Raw genomic sequence first — 18467 nt, forward strand, 5'->3', positions numbered from 1 at the left:
GAGCTGGGCAAGGGGCAGCACTGGGGCAGGGCTGCCATGGGAGAGCAGAGGAGGCCGAGGGAGGAGCGCCGGTCACCGTTGACGTAGAGGCTGTCCTTGTCCAGGCTGTAGGGACCCAGCTGGGTGATGCCTCTGGTCTTGTTGCTCACTTGGTGGTACAGCCCCACCCTGTCCAAAGGCGCAGCCGAGGGCTCCTTGCTGTAGCTGCACACGGCGTCCACCCGGGTCTCGTCCCTGTGACTGCCCGGCCTGAAAAACACCGAGACCACCTTGAGCCTCCTCTTCTGCCAGTTTTTCTCTCAAAGATGGGCTTGAAAATGCCTTTTGGTTATTTTGGCTTTGGAATGCAAGCTCTGGCTGTTCAAAACTCCTGTGTGTGTTCTTGGGCTCTGGACACTCTTCTCCTGCTTCAATATCTGTCTGACATGGCCATGAAAGAGAGGGACTGGAAAGACTTTTGAGTCAACTGAGGACTGGGCCTTCATCACCCAAAAAGGAGAGCGTAACGAGTGAAGGGGAGATATGCCAGAGAAGTGCAACAGGAAGAAGAATCTGGGAAGGACAGAGAATGTCCTTGCTCCTTAAAAGAGAAGAACATGACCATGACAGGTTCTCTTATGTAAGTGAGGGCACTGCAAAGGAACTCCGGAGGGCCACCAATACCTGAAATCTGTTGTCTCACATCCATGGAAAGCGGGGGCAATGCTGCTTTCCTTCATCAGGCTGTCCAGCTGCCAAGAGAAGAGTTTTCCCCGTTAGGGCATGGCAATCTCCCTGCACACTCTCCAAGTATAGAGAGCCCAGGGAGGGCAAGACAATTTCCCAGTGCTGGTCGACGTACCAGGCTGTTCATAATCCTCTGAGTATCTCTGAACTTGGCCGAGTCAGGATTCTCCAGGTCAGAAGTATAGGAGAGGTTGGTGATGGTGAAGTTGACGGTGAAACGCTCAAGGGCAGCAGCTGTTGTTGTTGGTGGCAGGGTGGGAGCTGGTAGAAGCACAGATAGGAAATGACAAGGAGAAAAACTTGGTGGTTATACCTCTGGCTGGATGACAGGAAAAGTCTCCAGGCAGCCCTGATCTCCAGGTTCAAGTCTTGGGAGGTCCCCCTGACTCCAGGAGCTCCAGACCTGGATACAGGCCTGCTCTGCCCATAAAAGACCCCAATGTGTCAGTTGCTGCCCTCAGATCCCATCCCATTGCTCCAAGATACTCACTGGTCAGCACTGGCTGCTCATTGTAGCCTGGGGAAAGAGAGAGACAGAGGGTCAGGAGCTGGAGCTGGGCAAGGGGCAGCACTGGGGCAGGGCTGCCATGGGAGAGCAGAGGAGGCCGAGGGAGGAGCGCCGGTCACCGTTGACGTAGAGGCTGTCCTTGTCCAGGCTGTAGGGACCCAGCTGGGTGATGCCTCTGGTCTTGTTGCTCACTTGGTGGTACAGCCCCACCCTGTCCAAAGGCGCAGCCGAGGGCTCCTTGCTGTAGCTGCACACGGCGTCCACCCGGGTCTCGTCCCTGTGACTGCCCGGCCTGAAAAACACAGAGATCTCCCTCAGAAATCCTCCTCTGCACCTTTTTCATTCAGCGGTGGGTATTGGGCCTCCCAATGCCTTTTCTGAGTTAGAATGCTATCTCTGCCTTCCCAAAGCATGTCTAGATTTTTTATTTTGGTATTTTTTAGGTTTTTTTTAATTTCTCTACTCTATATTTTTGAATGCCATTGGTCCTCCTCAGGAAGAAGCAGTCGAGGCTAGAGCAGAAGCCATCTCAAGGTTAGACCATACGTACCTTGAGATGAGATTATAGGATTTGAGGAGAATGTCAAAGAAGGTTGGCAATCAGAGAAAAGGTCTTTGGACAGGAGAGCATTCCTGAGATGATCGAGCCTCCAGAAAGAGGGGGAAAAGGGTGTGGCTGTTCCCTTTATGAGATAGGGACTTGCAAAGGGACACTGGGGTGGAACCCATACCTGAAGTCTGCTGCTTCACATCCTTGGAAAACAGGGCCAATGCTGCTTCCCTTCAGCAGGCGGTCCAGCTGCCAAGGGAAGAGGTTTCCCAGTTAAGCCATGGCCTGCTCTATGCACTCCTCCCTCCAATCTGAAGAGACCAGAGCAGGCAGAGCAATGTCCCAGTGCTGCTCCACCTACCATCATGTTCATAACCCTTTGTGTAGCTCTGAACCTGTCTGAGTCAGGATTCTCCAGGTCAGAAGTGTAGGGGAGGTTGGTGATGGTGAAGTTGACGGTGAAACGCTCCAGGGCAGCAGCTGTCGTTGTTGGTGGCAGGGTGGGAGCTGGAAGAAGCACGGATGGGGAATGACAAGGAGAAAACATTGGTTGTTATACCTCTGGCAGGATGAAAACAAATGTCTCCAGGCAGCCCTGCTCTCTATGTGGAAAACCTGGGAGGTGGCCCTGTCTGCAGGACCTCCATCCCTGGTCCCAGGCCTGCTCTGTCCATAAAAGACCCCATCTGGCACTTGCAGCCTTGTGATCCCATCCCATTGCTGCAAGGTACTCACTGGTCGGCACTGGCTGCTCGTTGTAGCCTGGAGAAAGAGAGAGACACAGGGTCAGGAGCTGGAGCTGGGCAAGGGGCAGCACTGGGGCAGGGCTGCCATGGGAGAGCAGAGGAGGCCGAGGGAGGAGCGCCGGTCACCGTTGACGTAGAGGCTGTCCTTGTCCAGGCTGTAGGGACCCAGCTGGGTGATGCCTCTGGTCTTGTTGCTCACTTGGTGGTACAGCCCCACCCTGTCCAAAGGCGCAGCCGAGGGCTCCTTGCTGTAGCTGCACACGGCGTCCACCCGGGTCTCGTCCCTGTGACTGCCCGGCCTGAAAAACACCGAGACCACCTTGAGCCTCCTCTTCTGCCAGTTTTTCTCTCAAAGATGGGCTTGAAAATGCCTTTTGGTTATTTTGGCTTTGGAATGCAAGCTCTGGCTGTTCAAAACTCCTGTGTGTGTTCTTGGGCTCTGGACACTCTTCTCCTGCTTCAATATCTGTCTGACATGGCCATGAAAGAGAGGGACTGGAAAGACTTTTGAGTCAACTGAGGACTGGGCCTTCATCACCCAAAAAGGAGAGCGTAACGAGTGAAGGGGAGATATGCCAGAGAAGTGCAACAGGAAGAAGAATCTGGGAAGGACAGAGAATGTCCTTGCTCCTTAAAAGAGAAGAACATGACCATGACAGGTTCTCTTATGTAAGTGAGGGCACTGCAAAGGAACTCCGGAGGGCCACCAATACCTGAAATCTGTTGTCTCACATCCATGGAAAGCGGGGGCAATGCTGCTTTCCTTCATCAGGCTGTCCAGCTGCCAAGAGAAGAGTTTTCCCCGTTAGGGCATGGCAATCTCCCTGCACACTCTCCAAGTATAGAGAGCCCAGGGAGGGCAAGACAATTTCCCAGTGCTGGTCGACGTACCAGGCTGTTCATAATCCTCTGAGTATCTCTGAACTTGGCCGAGTCAGGATTCTCCAGGTCAGAAGTATAGGAGAGGTTGGTGATGGTGAAGTTGACGGTGAAACGCTCAAGGGCAGCAGCTGTTGTTGTTGGTGGCAGGGTGGGAGCTGGTAGAAGCACAGATAGGAAATGACAAGGAGAAAAACTTGGTGGTTATACCTCTGGCTGGATGACAGGAAAAGTCTCCAGGCAGCCCTGATCTCCAGGTTCAAGTCTTGGGAGGTCCCCCTGACTCCAGGAGCTCCAGACCTGGATACAGGCCTGCTCTGCCCATAAAAGACCCCAATGTGTCAGTTGCTGCCCTCAGATCCCATCCCATTGCTCCAAGATACTCACTGGTCAGCACTGGCTGCTCATTGTAGCCTGGGGAAAGAGAGAGACAGAGGGTCAGGAGCTGGAGCTGGGCAAGGGGCAGCACTGGGGCAGGGCTGCCATGGGAGAGCAGAGGAGGCCGAGGGAGGAGCGCCGGTCACCGTTGACGTAGAGGCTGTCCTTGTCCAGGCTGTAGGGACCCAGCTGGGTGATGCCTCTGGTCTTGTTGCTCACTTGGTGGTACAGCCCCACCCTGTCCAAAGGCGCAGCCGAGGGCTCCTTGCTGTAGCTGCACACGGCGTCCACCCGGGTCTCGTCCCTGTGACTGCCCGGCCTGAAAAACACAGAGATCTCCCTCAGAAATCCTCCTCTGCACCTTTTTCATTCAGCGGTGGGTATTGGGCCTCCCAATGCCTTTTCTGAGTTAGAATGCTATCTCTGCCTTCCCAAAGCATGTCTAGATTTTTTATTTTGGTATTTTTTAGGTTTTTTTTAATTTCTCTACTCTATATTTTTGAATGCCATTGGTCCTCCTCAGGAAGAAGCAGTCGAGGCTAGAGCAGAAGCCATCTCAAGGTTAGACCATACGTACCTTGAGATGAGATTATAGGATTTGAGGAGAATGTCAAAGAAGGTTGGCAATCAGAGAAAAGGTCTTTGGACAGGAGAGCATTCCTGAGATGATCGAGCCTCCAGAAAGAGGGGGAAAAGGGTGTGGCTGTTCCCTTTATGAGATAGGGACTTGCAAAGGGACACTGGGGTGGAACCCATACCTGAAGTCTGCTGCTTCACATCCTTGGAAAACAGGGCCAATGCTGCTTCCCTTCAGCAGGCGGTCCAGCTGCCAAGGGAAGAGGTTTCCCAGTTAAGCCATGGCCTGCTCTATGCACTCCTCCCTCCAATCTGAAGAGACCAGAGCAGGCAGAGCAATGTCCCAGTGCTGCTCCACCTACCATCATGTTCATAACCCTTTGTGTAGCTCTGAACCTGTCTGAGTCAGGATTCTCCAGGTCAGAAGTGTAGGGGAGGTTGGTGATGGTGAAGTTGACAGTGAAACGCTCCAGGGCAGCAGCTGTCGTTGTTGGTGGCAGGGTGGGAGCTGGAAGAAGCATGGATAGGGAATGACAAGGGGCAAGAGGCTCCTTGTCAGGGGTCTGGATAAACAATCACAGAGCTCAGAATTCAATCCTTGCAGCCATGGGGTTGCCCTTCCATGCGTCTCTTTCTCCTTAGTCTATATTAAATTATAATGGGGATTGATTCCTCATATGAATTATGAATGTGTAATATTCCTTTAAAAATACTGATGATAAAATTTTTGTCCATTTTAATTAATAGGTAATATATATTAATATATAGATATATAGGCAATTATATATATCGTTTATGCAATTTTCCCAATATTATTGCAATATATTTTTCCAGTGAAATGCTTAATAGTCCAATATTGATAACATTGGATTTGCAATGGAGAAAAAACCATCCCCGTGGGGATTTTATGCTTTTAAAGTGAGGTTTTTAGTGCAGTATACAACAACTGCACAGCAGTACAAATAAAAACCTGAAATGCTAACTATTCAAAAATTTTAAAAAGAAACCTCATATTCAATAAAATATGGACATTATTCTTATAAAAATTGCCAAAATGAAGGGCAAGCACTCTTTAAACATCATGAACCTCAAAAAAAACCAGCAAAGAAATATTAATAGTATTATTTCAGAGAAAATATGGAACTTACTAGGTTTGAAACCAATACTACTATGAGGTATTGTTGTCGTTTCCAAATGCACTGTACTGCTGAGACCAAGAAAAGCTGTGTGAGATGTCTCTGAAGTAAATGGAGGAAAGGTAGAGAAATGTAGATTGGAAGTCGTCTGTACAGGAGAGATGCTCGAAATTTTTGTTCTAGTAGAAAGGAGCTTAGAGCTTGTAACAAGTGGAGAAGTCTCTGGCCGTGATGAAGATGTTAAAGCCGTAGACCCAGGCTCAGATGTGGACTGCACAGCAGAGGTGATGCCTTCCAGCCCTGTGGTGGGGGACACTGAGGTGGACTCAGCGAGAGATGTGCCCAGACGAGCAGCTGAGGAGGTTGTCTCAAGAACACTACTCCTGGTGGGTGTAGTTGTGCTGAGAGTTGAGGAAGTGATCTCCAGAGTAGAGCCCAGAGGAAGAGCAGAAGAGGTGGCAGAAATTGGTCTTGTCCAAGCAGAAGAGGAGACCGTTTGTGCAAAGCCAGTGGGGGACTCAGCGCTTGTCTTTGTCACTGGGAGCGGAACATAGCCAACAGGTGTTTTTCCAGCAGGGCTGGATTTGATTGGAGTGGTGGCTGAAGTCATGTGGCTGGAGGTTGTCACAAGCGGAAATGACTCTGCCTGAGATGAAGACACAGAAGACGTAGACTGCATTTCAGCTGTGGTCTGTAGAGCTGAGCTGGTGCCTTCGAGCCTTGTGGTGCTGGAGACAGTGGTGGACTCCATGCGTGAAGTGGCCACAGTGGTACCTGTGGAGGTTGTCACAGGAATCGTGCTGGTGGTGGGTGTAGTTGTGGTGAGAGTTGAGGAAGTGGTCTCCAGAGTCGAGCTCATAGGAAGACCAGAAGTGGTGGCAGAAGTTGGTCTTGATCCAGGAGCAGAGGACTCCGTTTGGGCAGGGCCAGTGGTGCTCAAGGTTGTTGCCTCCGTAGCTGCAGTCGGGATTGGCTGACTCATGGAATTCTCAGTGGAGCTGGATTGCATTGTGGTGGTGGCTGAAGTCTCTCCTTTGGAGGTTTGTTCCATTGTCGAGGCGACTGTGGAGGCTGTCTCAAATGGAGATGTGTCTGCTCCAGTGGTAGAGGCTGGAACTGTAGACTCGGGATGTGAAGTGGACTGTGCAGTTGTGGTGGAGAATTCTCTTCTCATGGATGTGGGCACAGTGCTGGGCTCAGAGGTTAAAGCTGATGTGGCAGCAGCAGTAGAGGTTGTCTCCAGCGGAATACTGGTGCTTGTAGTTGTGCTGAGAGCTGGTGAGCTGGTCCCCAGGGAAGAGCTCCTAGGAAGAGAAGAGGTGGTGACGAAAGTTGGGCTTGTCCCAGGAGCAGTGGCTGATGTTTGTGATGTTTGGGCATGCATGCTAGGGGTCAACGTTGTTTGTGTCCCTTCCGTAGTGGCCTTCTCACGAGTGGGTATCACAGTAGGGCTGGATTGGACTGGAGTGGTGGCTGAAGTCATGAGGCTGGAGTGTTTGGCTGTGGTCAGCAGCATTGTGGAGGTTGTCACAAATGGAGACGACTCTGCCTGAGATGAAGAGACTGAAGTCGTAGACTCCAGTTCAGCTGTGGTCTGTAGAGCTGAGCTGGTGCCTTCGGGCCTTGTGGTGCTGGAGAAGGTGGTGGACTCCATGCGTGATGTGGCCTCAACAGCACCTGTGAAGGTTGTCTCAAGAATCGTGATGGCGGTGGGTGTAGTTGTGCTGAGAGTTGAGGAAGTGATCTCCAGAGTCGAGCTTAGAGGAAGACCAGAAGTGGTGGCAGAAGTTGGTCTTGACCCAGGAGCAGAGGACACCGTTTGGGCAGGGCCAGTGGTGCTCAAGGTTGTTGCCTCCGTAGCTGCAGTGGTAACCGGCTGACTCACGGAATTCTCAGTGGGGCTGGATTGCATTGTGGTGGTGGCTGATGTCTCTCCTTTGGAGGTTTGTTCTGTTGTCGAGGCGACTGTGGAGGCTGTCTCAAATGGAGATGTGTCTGCTCCAGTGGTAGAGGCTGGAGCCGTAGACTCGGGATGTGAAGTGGACTGTGCAGTTGTGGTGGAGAATTCTATTCTCATGGAGGTGGGCACTGTGCTGGTCTCAGAGGTGAAAGCTGACGTGGCAGCAGCAGTAGAGGTTGTCTCCAGCGGAGTGCTGGTGCTTGTAGTTGTAGTGAGATCTGGTGAACTGGTCCCCAGAGTAGTTCTCCAATGAGGAGAAGAGGTGGCGACGAAAGTTGGGCTTGTCCCAGGAGCAGTGGCTGATGTTTGTGATGTTTGGGCATGCATGCTAGGGGTCAACGTTGTTTGTGTCCCTTCCGTAGTGGCCTTCTCACGAGTGGGTATCACAGTAGGACTGGATTGGACTGGAGTGGTGGCTGAAGTCTTTAGGCTGGAGTGTTCGGCTGTGGTCCCCAGGTTTTGGGAGATTGCCATACGTGGAGAAGTCTCTGGCTGTGATGAAGATGTTAAAGCCGTAGACCCAGGCTCAGATGTGGACTGCACAGCAGAGGTGATGCCTTCCAGCCTCGTGGTGGGGGACACTGAGGTGGACTCGGCGAGAGATGTGCCCAGAGCAGCAGCTGAGGAGGTTGTCGCAAGAACACTACTCCTGGTGGGTGTAGTTGTGCTGAGAGTTGAGGAAGTGATCTCCAGAGTAGAGCCCAGAGGAAGAGCAGAAGAGGTGGCAGAAATTGGTCTTGTCCAAGCAGAAGAGGAGACCGTTTGTGCAAAGCCAGTGGGGGACTCAGTGCTTGTCTTTGTCACTTGGAGGGGAACATAGCCAACAGGTGTTTTTCCAGCAGGGCTGGATTTGATTGGAGTGGTGGCTGAAGTCATGTGGCTGGAGCTTTCTACTCTGGTAGAAGAGATTGTGGAGGTTGTCACAAGTGGAAACGACTCTGCCTGAGATGAAGAGACTGAAGACGTAGACTGCATTTCAGCTGTGGTCTGTAGAGCTGAGCTGGTGCCTTCGGGCCTTGTGGTGCTGGAGGCAGTGGTGGACTCCATGCGTGATGTGGCCACACCGGTACCTGTGGAGGTTGTCTCAGGAATCGTGCTGGTGGTGGGTGTAGTTGCGGTGAGAGTTGAGGAAGTGGTCTCCAGAGTCAAGCTCAGAGGAAGACCAGAAGTGGTGGCAGAAGTTGGTCTTGATCCAGGAGCAGAGGACACTGTTTGGGCAGGGCCAGTGCTGCTCAAGGTTGTTGCCTCCGTAGCTGCAGTGGGGATTGGCTGAGTCAGGGAACTCTCAGTGGGGCTGGATTGCATTGTGGTGGTGGCTGATGTCTCTCCTTTGGAGGTTTGTTCTGTTGTCGAGGCGACTGTGGAGGCTGTCTCAAATGGAGATGTGTCTGCTCCAGTGGTAGAGGCTGGAGCCGTAGACTCGGGACGTGAAGTGGACTGTGCAGTTGTGGTGGAGAATTCTGTTCTCATGGAGGTGGGCACAGTGCTGGGCTCAGAGGTTAAAGCTGATGTGGCAGCAGCAGTAGAGGTTGTCTCCAGCGGTGTGCTGGTGCTTGTAGTTGTGCTGAGAGCTGGTGAACTGGTCCCCAGAGAAGAGCTCCTAGGAAGAGAAGAGGTGGTGGCAGAAGTTGGGCTTGTCCCAGGAGCAGTGGCTGATGTTTGTGCTTGCACGCCAGTAGTCTCCATTGTTGGTGTCCCTTCTGTGGTGGCCTTGTCACGAGTGGATGTCTCAGTCTGCTCGGATTGGATTGGAGTGGTCGTTGAAGACATGAGGCTTGAGATTTCTGATGTGGTCAACAGGATGCTGGAGGTTGTCCCAAGCGGAGACGTCTCTGGAAGTGGTGAAGACGATGAAGCTGTAGACTCTGGCTGAGCTGTGGTCTGCGCAGCTGAGGTGGTGCTCTCCAGATTTGACATGCTGGACACAGTGGTAAACCCAACAGTGGATGTGCTTACAGCAGCAGCAGCAGCTGTGGTGGCTGGCTCAAATACGGTGCTGTTGTTGGTGGCTGCAGCTGTGGTGAGAGATGGATTAGTGCTCTCCACGGAAGAGCCCAGAGGAACAGCAGAAATGGTTGCAGAAGATAGGCTTGCCCCAGGAGCAGTGGATGATGTTTGTGGAGGCACCCCAGAGGGCACCGATGTTTGTGCCACTTCTTTGGTGACCTGGCCATGAGTGGATATCACAGTAGGGTTGGACTGGAGTGGAGTGGTGGCTGAAGTCATGAGGCTGGAGTGTTCGGCTGTGGTCGACAGCATTGTGGAGGTTGTCCCAAGTGGAGACGTCTCTGCCTGAGATGAAGAGGCTGAAGCCGTAAAATGTGCTTCAGCTGGGGCCTGTACAGCCGAGGTGGTGCCTTGTGGCCTTGTGTTGCTGGAGACAGTGGAGGACTCCATGTGTGATGTGGCCAGACCAGGACCTGCGAAGGTTGTCTTATGAATTGTGCTGGTGGTTGGTGTAATTGTGGTGAGAGTTGAGGAAGTGATCTCCAGAGTCGAGCTCAGAGGAAGACCAGAAGTGGTGGCAGAAGTTGGTCTTGATCCAAGAGCAGTGGACACCGTTTGGGCAGGGCCAGTGGTGCTCAAGGTTGTTGCCTCCGTAGCTGCAGTGGTGATCGGCTGACTCACGGAATTCTCAGTGGGGCTGGATTGCATTGTGGTGGTGGCTGATGTCTCTCCTTTGGAGGTTTGTTCTGTTGTCGAGGCGACTGTGGAGGCTGTCTCAAATGGAGATGTGTCTGCTCCAGTGGTAGAGGCTGGCGCCGTAGACTCGGGATGTGAAGTGGACTGTGCAGTTGTGGTGGAGAATTCTATTCTCATGGAGGTGGGCACAGTGCTGGGCTCAGAGGTTAAAGCTGACGTGGCAGCAGCAGTAGAGGTTGTCTCCAGCGGAGTGCTGGTGCTTGTAGTTGTAGTGCGATCTGGTGAACTGGTCCCCAGAGTAGTTCTCCAATGAGGAGAAGAGGTGGCGACGAAAGTTGGGCTTGTCCCAGGAGCAGTGGCTGATGTTTGTGATGTTTGGGCATGCATGCTAGGGGTCAACGTTGTTTGTGTCCCTTCCGTAGTGGCCTTCTCACGAGTGGGTATCACAGTAGGGCTGGATTGGACTGAAGTGGTGGCTGAAGTCTTTAGGCTGGAGTGTTCGGCTGTGGTCCCCAGGTTTTGGGAGATTGCCATACGTGGAGAAGTCTCTGGCTGTGATGAAGATGTTAAAGCCGTAGACCCAGGCTCAGATGTGGACTGCACAGCAGAGGTGATGCCTTCCAGTCTTGTGGTGGGGGACACTGAGGTGGACTCGGCGAGAGATGTGCCCAGAGCAGCAGCTGAGGAGGTTGTCGCAAGAACACTACTCCTGGTGGGTGTAGTTGTGCTGAGAGTTGAGGAAGTGATCTCCAGAGTAGAGCCCAGAGGAAGAGCAGAAGAGGTGGCAGAAATTGGTCTTGTCCAAGCAGAAGAGGAGACCGTTTGTGCAAAGCCAGTGGGGGACTCAGTGCTTGTCTTTGTCACTTGGAGGGGAACATAGCCAACAGGTGTTTTTCCAGCAGGGCTGGATTTGATTGGAGTGGTGGCTGAAGTCATGTGGCTGGAGCTTTCTACTCTGGTAGAAGAGATTGTGGAGGTTGTCACAAGTGGAAACGACTCTGCCTGAGATGAAGAGACTGAAGACGTAGACTGCATTTCAGCTGTGGTCTGTAGAGCTGAGCTGGTGCCTTCGAGCCTTGTGGTGCTGGAGGCAGTGGTGGACTCCATGCGTGATGTGGCCACACCGGTACCTGTGGAGGTTGTCTCAGGAATCGTGCTGGTGGTGGGTGTAGTTGCGGTGAGAGTTGAGGAAGTGGTCTCCAGAGTCAAGCTCAGAGGAAGACCAGAAGTGGTGGCAGAAGTTGGTCTTGATCCAGGAGCAGAGGACACTGTTTGGGCAGGGCCAGTGCTGCTCAAGGTTGTTGCCTCCGTAGCTGCAGTGGGGATTGGCTGAGTCAGGGAACTCTCAGTGGGGCTGGATTGCATTGTGGTGGTGGCTGATGTCTCTCCTTTGGAGGTTTGTTCTGTTGTCGAGGCGACTGTGGAGGCTGTCTCAAATGGAGATGTGTCTGCTCCAGTGGTAGAGGCTGGAGCCGTAGACTCGGGACGTGAAGTGGACTGTGCAGTTGTGGTGGAGAATTCTGTTCTCATGGAGGTGGGCACAGTGCTGGGCTCAGAGGTTAAAGCTGATGTGGCAGCAGCAGTAGAGGTTGTCTCCAGCGGTGTGCTGGTGCTTGTAGTTGTGCTGAGAGCTGGTGAACTGGTCCCCAGAGAAGAGCTCCTAGGAAGAGAAGAGGTGGTGGCAGAAGTTGGGCTTGTCCCAGGAGCAGTGGCTGATGTTTGTGCTTGCACGCCAGTAGTCTCCATTGTTGGTGTCCCTTCTGTGGTGGCCTTGTCACGAGTGGATGTCTCAGTCTGCTCGGATTGGATTGGAGTGGTCGTTGAAGACATGAGGCTTGAGATTTCTGATGTGGTCAACAGGATGCTGGAGGTTGTCCCAAGCGGAGACGTCTCTGGAAGTGGTGAAGACGATGAAGCTGTAGACTCTGGCTGAGCTGTGGTCTGCGCAGCTGAGGTGGTGCTCTCCAGATTTGACATGCTGGACACAGTGGTAGACCCAACAGTGGATGTGCTTACAGCAGCAGCAGCAGCTGTGGTGGCTGGCTCAAATACGGTGCTGTTGTTGGTGGCTGCAGCTGTGGTGAGAGATGGATTAGTGCTCTCCACGGAAGAGCCCAGAGGAACAGCAGAAATGGTTGCAGAAGATAGGCTTGCCCCAGGAGCAGTGGATGATGTTTGTGGAGGCACCCCAGAGGGCACCGATGTTTGTGCCACTTCTTTGGTGACCTGGCCATGAGTGGATATCACAGTAGGGCTGGACTGCACTGGAGTGGTGGCTGAAGTCATGAGGCTGGAGTGTTCGGCTGTGGTCGACAGCATTGTGGAGGTTGTCCCAAGTGGAGACGTCTCTGCCTGAGATGAAGAGACTGAAGCCGTAAAATGTGCTTCAGCTGGGGCCTGTACAGCCGAGGTGGTGCCTTGTGGCCTTGTGTTGCTGGAGACAGTGGAGGACTCCATGTGTGATGTGGCCAGACCAGGACCTGCGAAGGTTGTCTTATGAATTGTGCTGGTGGTTGGTGTAATTGTGATGAGAGTTGAGGAAGTGATCTCCAGAGTCGAGCTCAGAGGAAGACCAGAAGTGGTGGCAGAAGTTGGTCTTGATCCAGGAGCAGTGGACACCGTTTGGGCAGGGCCAGTGGTGCTCAAGGTTGTTGCCTCCGTAGCTGCAGTGGTGACCGGCTGACTCACGGAATTCTCAGTGGGGCTGGATTGCATTGTGGTGGTGGCTGATGTCTCTCCTTTGGAGGTTTGTTCTGTTGTCGAGGCGACTGTGGAGGCTGTCTCAAATGGAGATGTGTCTGCTCCAGTGGTAGAGGCTGGAGCCGTAGACTCGGGATGTGAAGTGGACTGTGCAGTTGTGGTGGAGAATTCTGTTCTCATGGAGGTGGGCACAGTGCTGGGCTCAGAGGTTAAAGCTGACATGGCAGCAGCAGTAGAGGTTGTCTCCAGCGGAGTGCTGGTGCTTGTAGTTGTAGTGAGATCTGGTGAACTGGTCCCCAGAGTAGTTCTCCAATGAGGAGAAGAGGTGGCGACGAAAGTTGGGCTTGTCCTTGGAGCAGTGGCTGATGTTTGTGATGTTTGGGCATGCATGCTAGGGGTCAACGTTGTTTGTGTCCCTTCCGTAGTGGCCTTCTCACGAGTGGGTATCACAGTAGGGCTGGATTGGACTGAAGTGGTGGCTGAAGTCTTTAGGCTGGAGTGTTCGGCTGTGGTCCCCAGGTTTTGGGAGATTGCCATACGTGGAGAAGTCTCTGGCTGTGATGAAGATGTTAAAGCCGTAGACCCAGGCTCAGATGTGGACTGCACAGCAGAGGTGATGCCTTCCAGCCTTGTGGTGGGGGACACTGAGGTGGACTCGGCGAGAGATGTGCCCAGAGCAGCAGCTGAGGAGGTTGTCGCAAGAACACTACTCCTGGTGGGTGTAGTTGTGCTGAGAGTTGAGGAAGTGATCTCCAGAGTAGAGCCCAGAGGAAGAGCAGAAGAGGTGGCAGAAATTGGTCTTGTCCAAGCAGAAGAGGAGACCGTTTGTGCAAAGCCAGTGGGGGACTCAGTGCTTGTCTTTGTCACTGGGAGGGGAACATAGCCAACAGGTGTTTTTCCAGCAGGGCTGGATTTGATTGGAGTGGTGGCTGAAGTCATGTGGCTGGAGCTTTCTACTCTGGTAGAAGAGATTGTGGAGGTTGTCACAAGTGGAAACGACTCTGCATGAGATGAAGAGACTGAAGACGTAGACTGCATTTCAGCTGTGGTCTGTAGAGCTGAGCTGGTGCCTTCGAGCCTTGTGGTGCTGGAGGCAGTGGTGGACTCCATGCGTGATGTGGCCACACCGGTACCTGTGGAGGTTGTCTCAGGAATCGTGCTGGTGGTGAGTGTATTTGTGGTGAGAGTTGAGGAAGTGGTCTCCAGAGTCAAGCTCAGAGGAAGACCAGAAGTGGTGGCAGAAGTTGGTCTTGACCCAGGAGCAGTGGACACCGTTTGGGCAGAGCCAGTGGTGCTCAAGGTTGTTGCCTCCGTAGCTGCTGCAGTGGTGATCGGCTGACTCATGGAATTCTCAGTGGAGCTGGATTGCATTGTGGTGGTGGCTGATGTCTCTCCTTTGGAGGTTTGTTCTGTTGTCGAGGCGACTGTGGAGGCTGTCTCAAATGGAGATGTGTCTGCTCCAGTGGTAGAGGCTGGCGCCGTAGACTCGGGACGTGAAGTGGACTGTGCAGTTGTGGTGGAGAATTCTGTTCTCATGGAGGTGGGCACAGTGCTGGGCTCAGAGGTTAAAGCTGACGTGGCAGCAGCAGTAGAGGTTGTCTCCAGCGGAGTGCTGGTGCTTGTAGTTGTGCTGAGAGCTGGTGAACCGGTCCCCAGAGAAGAGCTCCTAGGAAGAGAAGAGGTGGTGGCAGAAGTTGGGCTTGTCCCAGGAGCAGTGGCTGATGTTTGTGCTTGCACGCCAGTAGTCTCCATTGTTGGTGTCCCTTCTGTGGTGGCCTTGTCACGAGTGGATGTCTCAGTCTGCTCGGATTGGATTGGAGTGGTCGTTGAAGACATGATGCTTGAGATTTCTGATGTGGTCAACAGGATGCTGGAGGTTGTCCCAAGCGGAGACGTCTCTGGAAGTGGTGAAGACGATGAAGCTGTAGACTCTGGCTGAGCTGTGGTCTGCGCAGCTGAGGTGGTGCCCTCCAGATTTGACATGCTGGACACAGTGGTAGACCCAACAGTGGATGTGCTTACAGCAGCAGCAGCAGCTGTGGTGGCTGGCTCAAATACGGTGCTGTTGTTGGTGGCTGCAGCTGTGGTGAGAGATGGATTAGTGCTCTCCACGGAAGAGCCCAGAGGAACAGCAGAAATGGTTGCAGAAGATAGGCTTGCCCCAGGAGCAGTGGATGATGTTTGTGGAGGCACCCCAGAGGGCACCGATGTTTGTGCCACTTCTTTGGTGACCTGGCCATGAGTGGATATCACAGTAGGGCTGGACTGCACTGGAGTGGTGGCTGAAGTCATGAGGCTGGAGTGTTCGGCTGTGGTCGACAGCATTGTGGAGGTTGTCCCAAGTGGAGACGTCTCTGCCTGAGATGAAGAGACTGAAGCCGTAAAATGCGCTTCAGCTGGGACCTGTACAGCCGAGGTGGTGCCTTGTGGCCTTGTGTTGCTGGAGACAGTGGAGGACTCCATGTGTGATGTGGCCAGACCAGGACCTGCGAAGGTTGTCTTATGAATTGTGCTGGTGGTTGGTGTAATTGTGGTGAGAGTTGAGGAAGTGATCTCCAGAGTCGAGCTTAGAGGAAGACCAGAAGTGGTGGCAGAAGTTGGTCTTGATCCAGGAGCAGAGGACACCGTCTGGGCAAGGCCAGTGGTGCTCAAGGTTGTTGCCTCGGTAGCTGCAGTGGTGACCGGCTGACTCAGGGAACTCTCAGTGGAGCTGGATTGCATTGTGGTGGTGGCTGAAGTCTCTCCTTTGGAGGTTTGTTCCATTGGTGGGGCGACTGTGGAGGCTGTCTCAAATGGAGATGTGTCTGCTCCAGTGGTAGAGGCTGGAGCCGTAGACTCGGGATGTGAAGTGGACTGTGCAGTTGTGGTGGAGAATTCTGTTCTCATGGAGGTGGGCACAGTGCTGGGCTCAGAGGTTAAAGCTGACGTGGCAGCAGCAGTAGAGGTTGTCTCCAGCGGAGTGCTGGTGCTTGTAGTTGTGCTGAGAGCTGGTGAGCTGGTCCCCAGGGAAGAGCTCCTAGGAAGAGAAGAGGTGGCGACGAAAGTTGGGCTTGTCCCAGGAGCAGTGGCTGATGTTTGTGATGTTTGGGCATGCATGCTAGGGGTCAACGTTGTTTGTGTCCCTTCCGTAGTGGCCTTCTCACGAGTGGGTATCACAGTAGGGCTGGATTGGACTGGAGTGGTGGCTGAAGTCTTTAGGCTGGAGTGTTCAGCTGTGGTCCCCAGGTTTTGGGAGATTGCCATGCGTGGAGAAGTCTCTGGCCGTGATGAAGATGTTAAAGCCGTAGACCCAGGCTCAGATGTGGACTGCACAGCAGAGGTGATGCCTTCCAGCCTTGTGGTGGGGGACACTGAGGTGGACTCGACGAGAGATGTGCCAAAAGCAGCAGCTGAGGAGGTTGTCTCAAGAACACTACTCCTGGTGGGTGTAGTTGTGCTGAGAGTTGAGGAAGTGATCTCCAGAGTAGAGCCCAGAGGAAGAGCAGAAGAGGTGGCAGAAATTGGTCTTGTCCAAGCAGAAGAGGAGACCGTTTGTGCAAAGCCAGTGGGGGACTCAGTGCTTGTCTTTGTCACTGGGAGGGGAACATAGCCAACAGGTGTTTTTCCAGCAGGGCTGGATTTGATTGGAGGGGTGGCTGAAGTCATGTGGCTGGAGCTTTCTACTCTGGTAGAAGAGATTGTGGAGGTTGTCACAAGCGGAAACGACTCTGCCTGAGATGAAGAGACTGAAGACGTAGACTGCATTTCAGCTGTGGTCTGTAGAGCTGAGCTGGTGCCTTCGAGCCTTGTGGTGCTGGAGACAGTGGTGGACTCCATGCGTGAAGTGGCCACAGCGGTACCTGTGGAGGTTGTCTCAGGAATCGTGCTGGTGATGGGTGTAGTTGTGGTGAGAGTTGAGGAAGTGGTCTCCAGAGTCGAGCTCATAGGAAGACCAGAAGAGGTGGCAGAAGTTGGTCTTGACCCAGGAGTAGAGGACACCGTTTGGGCAGGGCCAGTGGTGCTCAAGGTTGTTGCCTCGGTAGCTGCAGTGGTGACCAGCTGACTCATGGAATTCTCAGTGGGGCTGGATTGCATTTTGGTGGTGGCTGATGTCTCTCCTTTGGAGGTTTGTTCTGTTGTCGAGGCGACTGTGGAGGCTGTCTCAAATGGAGATGTGTCTGCTCCAGTGGTAGAGGCTGGAGCCGTAGACTCGGGATGTGAAGTGGACTGTGCAGTTGTGGTGGAGAATTCTGTTCTCATGGAGGTGGGCACAGTGCTGGGCTCAGAGGTTAAAGCTGATGTGGCAGCAGCAGTAGAGGTTGTCTCCAGCGGTGTGCTGGTGCTTGTAGTTGTGCTGAGAGCTGGTGAACTGGTCCCCAGAGAAGAGCTCCTAGGAAGAGAAGAGGTGGTGGCAGAAGTTGGGCTTGTCCCAGGAGCAGTGGCTGATGTTTGTGCTTGCACGCCAGTAGTCTCCATTGTTGGTGTCCCTTCTGTGGTGGCCTTGTCACGAGTGGATGTCTCAGTCTGCTCGGATTGGATTGGAGTGGTCGTTGAAGACATGAGGCTTGAGATTTCTGATGTGGTCAACAGGATGCTGGAGGTTGTCCCAAGCGGAGACGTCTCTGGAAGTGGTGAAGACGATGAAGCTGTAGACTCTGGCTGAGCTGTGGTCTGCGCAGCTGAGGTGGTGCTCTCCAGATTTGACATGCTGGACACAGTGGTAGACCCAACAGTGGATGTGCTTACAGCAGCAGCAGCAGCTGTGGTGGCTGGCTCAAATACGGTGCTGTTGTTGGTGGCTGCAGCTGTGGTGAGAGATGGATTAGTGCTCTCCACGGAAGAGCCCAGAGGAACAGCAGAAATGGTTGCAGAAGATAGGCTTGCCCCAGGAGCAGTGGATGATGTTTGTGGAGGCACCCCAGAGGGCACCGATGTTTGTGCCACTTCTTTGGTGACCTGGCCATGAGTGGATATCACAGTAGGGCTGGACTGCACTGGAGTGGTGGCTGAAGTCATGAGGCTGGAGTGTTCGGCTGTGGTCGACAGCATTGTGGAGGTTGTCCCAAGTGGAGACGTCTCTGCCTGAGATGAAGAGACTGAAGCCGTAAAATGCGCTTCAGCTGGGACCTGTACAGCCGAGGTGGTGCCTTGTGGCCTTGTGTTGCTGGAGACAGTGGAGGACTCCATGTGTGATGTGGCCAGACCAGGACCTGCGAAGGTTGTCTTATGAATTGTGCTGGTGGTTGGTGTAATTGTGGTGAGAGTTGAGGAAGTGATCTCCAGAGTCGAGCTCAGAGGAAGACCAGAAGTGGTGGCAGAAGTTGGTCTTGACCCAGGAGCAGAGGACACCGTTTGGGCAAGGCCAGTGGTGCTCAAGGTTGTTGCCTCGGTAGCTGCAGTGGTGACCGGCTGACTCAGGGAACTCTCAGTGGAGCTGGATTGCATTGTGGTGGTGGCTGATGTCTCTCCTTTGGAGGTTTGTTCCATTGTCGGGCCGACTGTGGAGGCTGTCTCAAATGGGGATGTGTCTGCTCCAGTGGTAGAGGCTGGAGCCGTAGACTCGGGACGTGAAGTGGACTGTGCAGTTGTGGTGGAGAATTCTGTTCTCATGGAGGTGGGCACAGTGCTGGGCTCAGAGGTTAAAGCTGACGTGGCAGCAGCAGTAGAGGTTGTCTCCAGCGGAGTG

This window comes from Lonchura striata, chromosome 28, assembly GCF_050655825.1.
Source record: "Lonchura striata isolate lonStrDom1 chromosome 28, ASM5065582v1, whole genome shotgun sequence".
Classification (NCBI taxonomy): domain Eukaryota; kingdom Metazoa; phylum Chordata; class Aves; order Passeriformes; family Estrildidae; genus Lonchura; species Lonchura striata.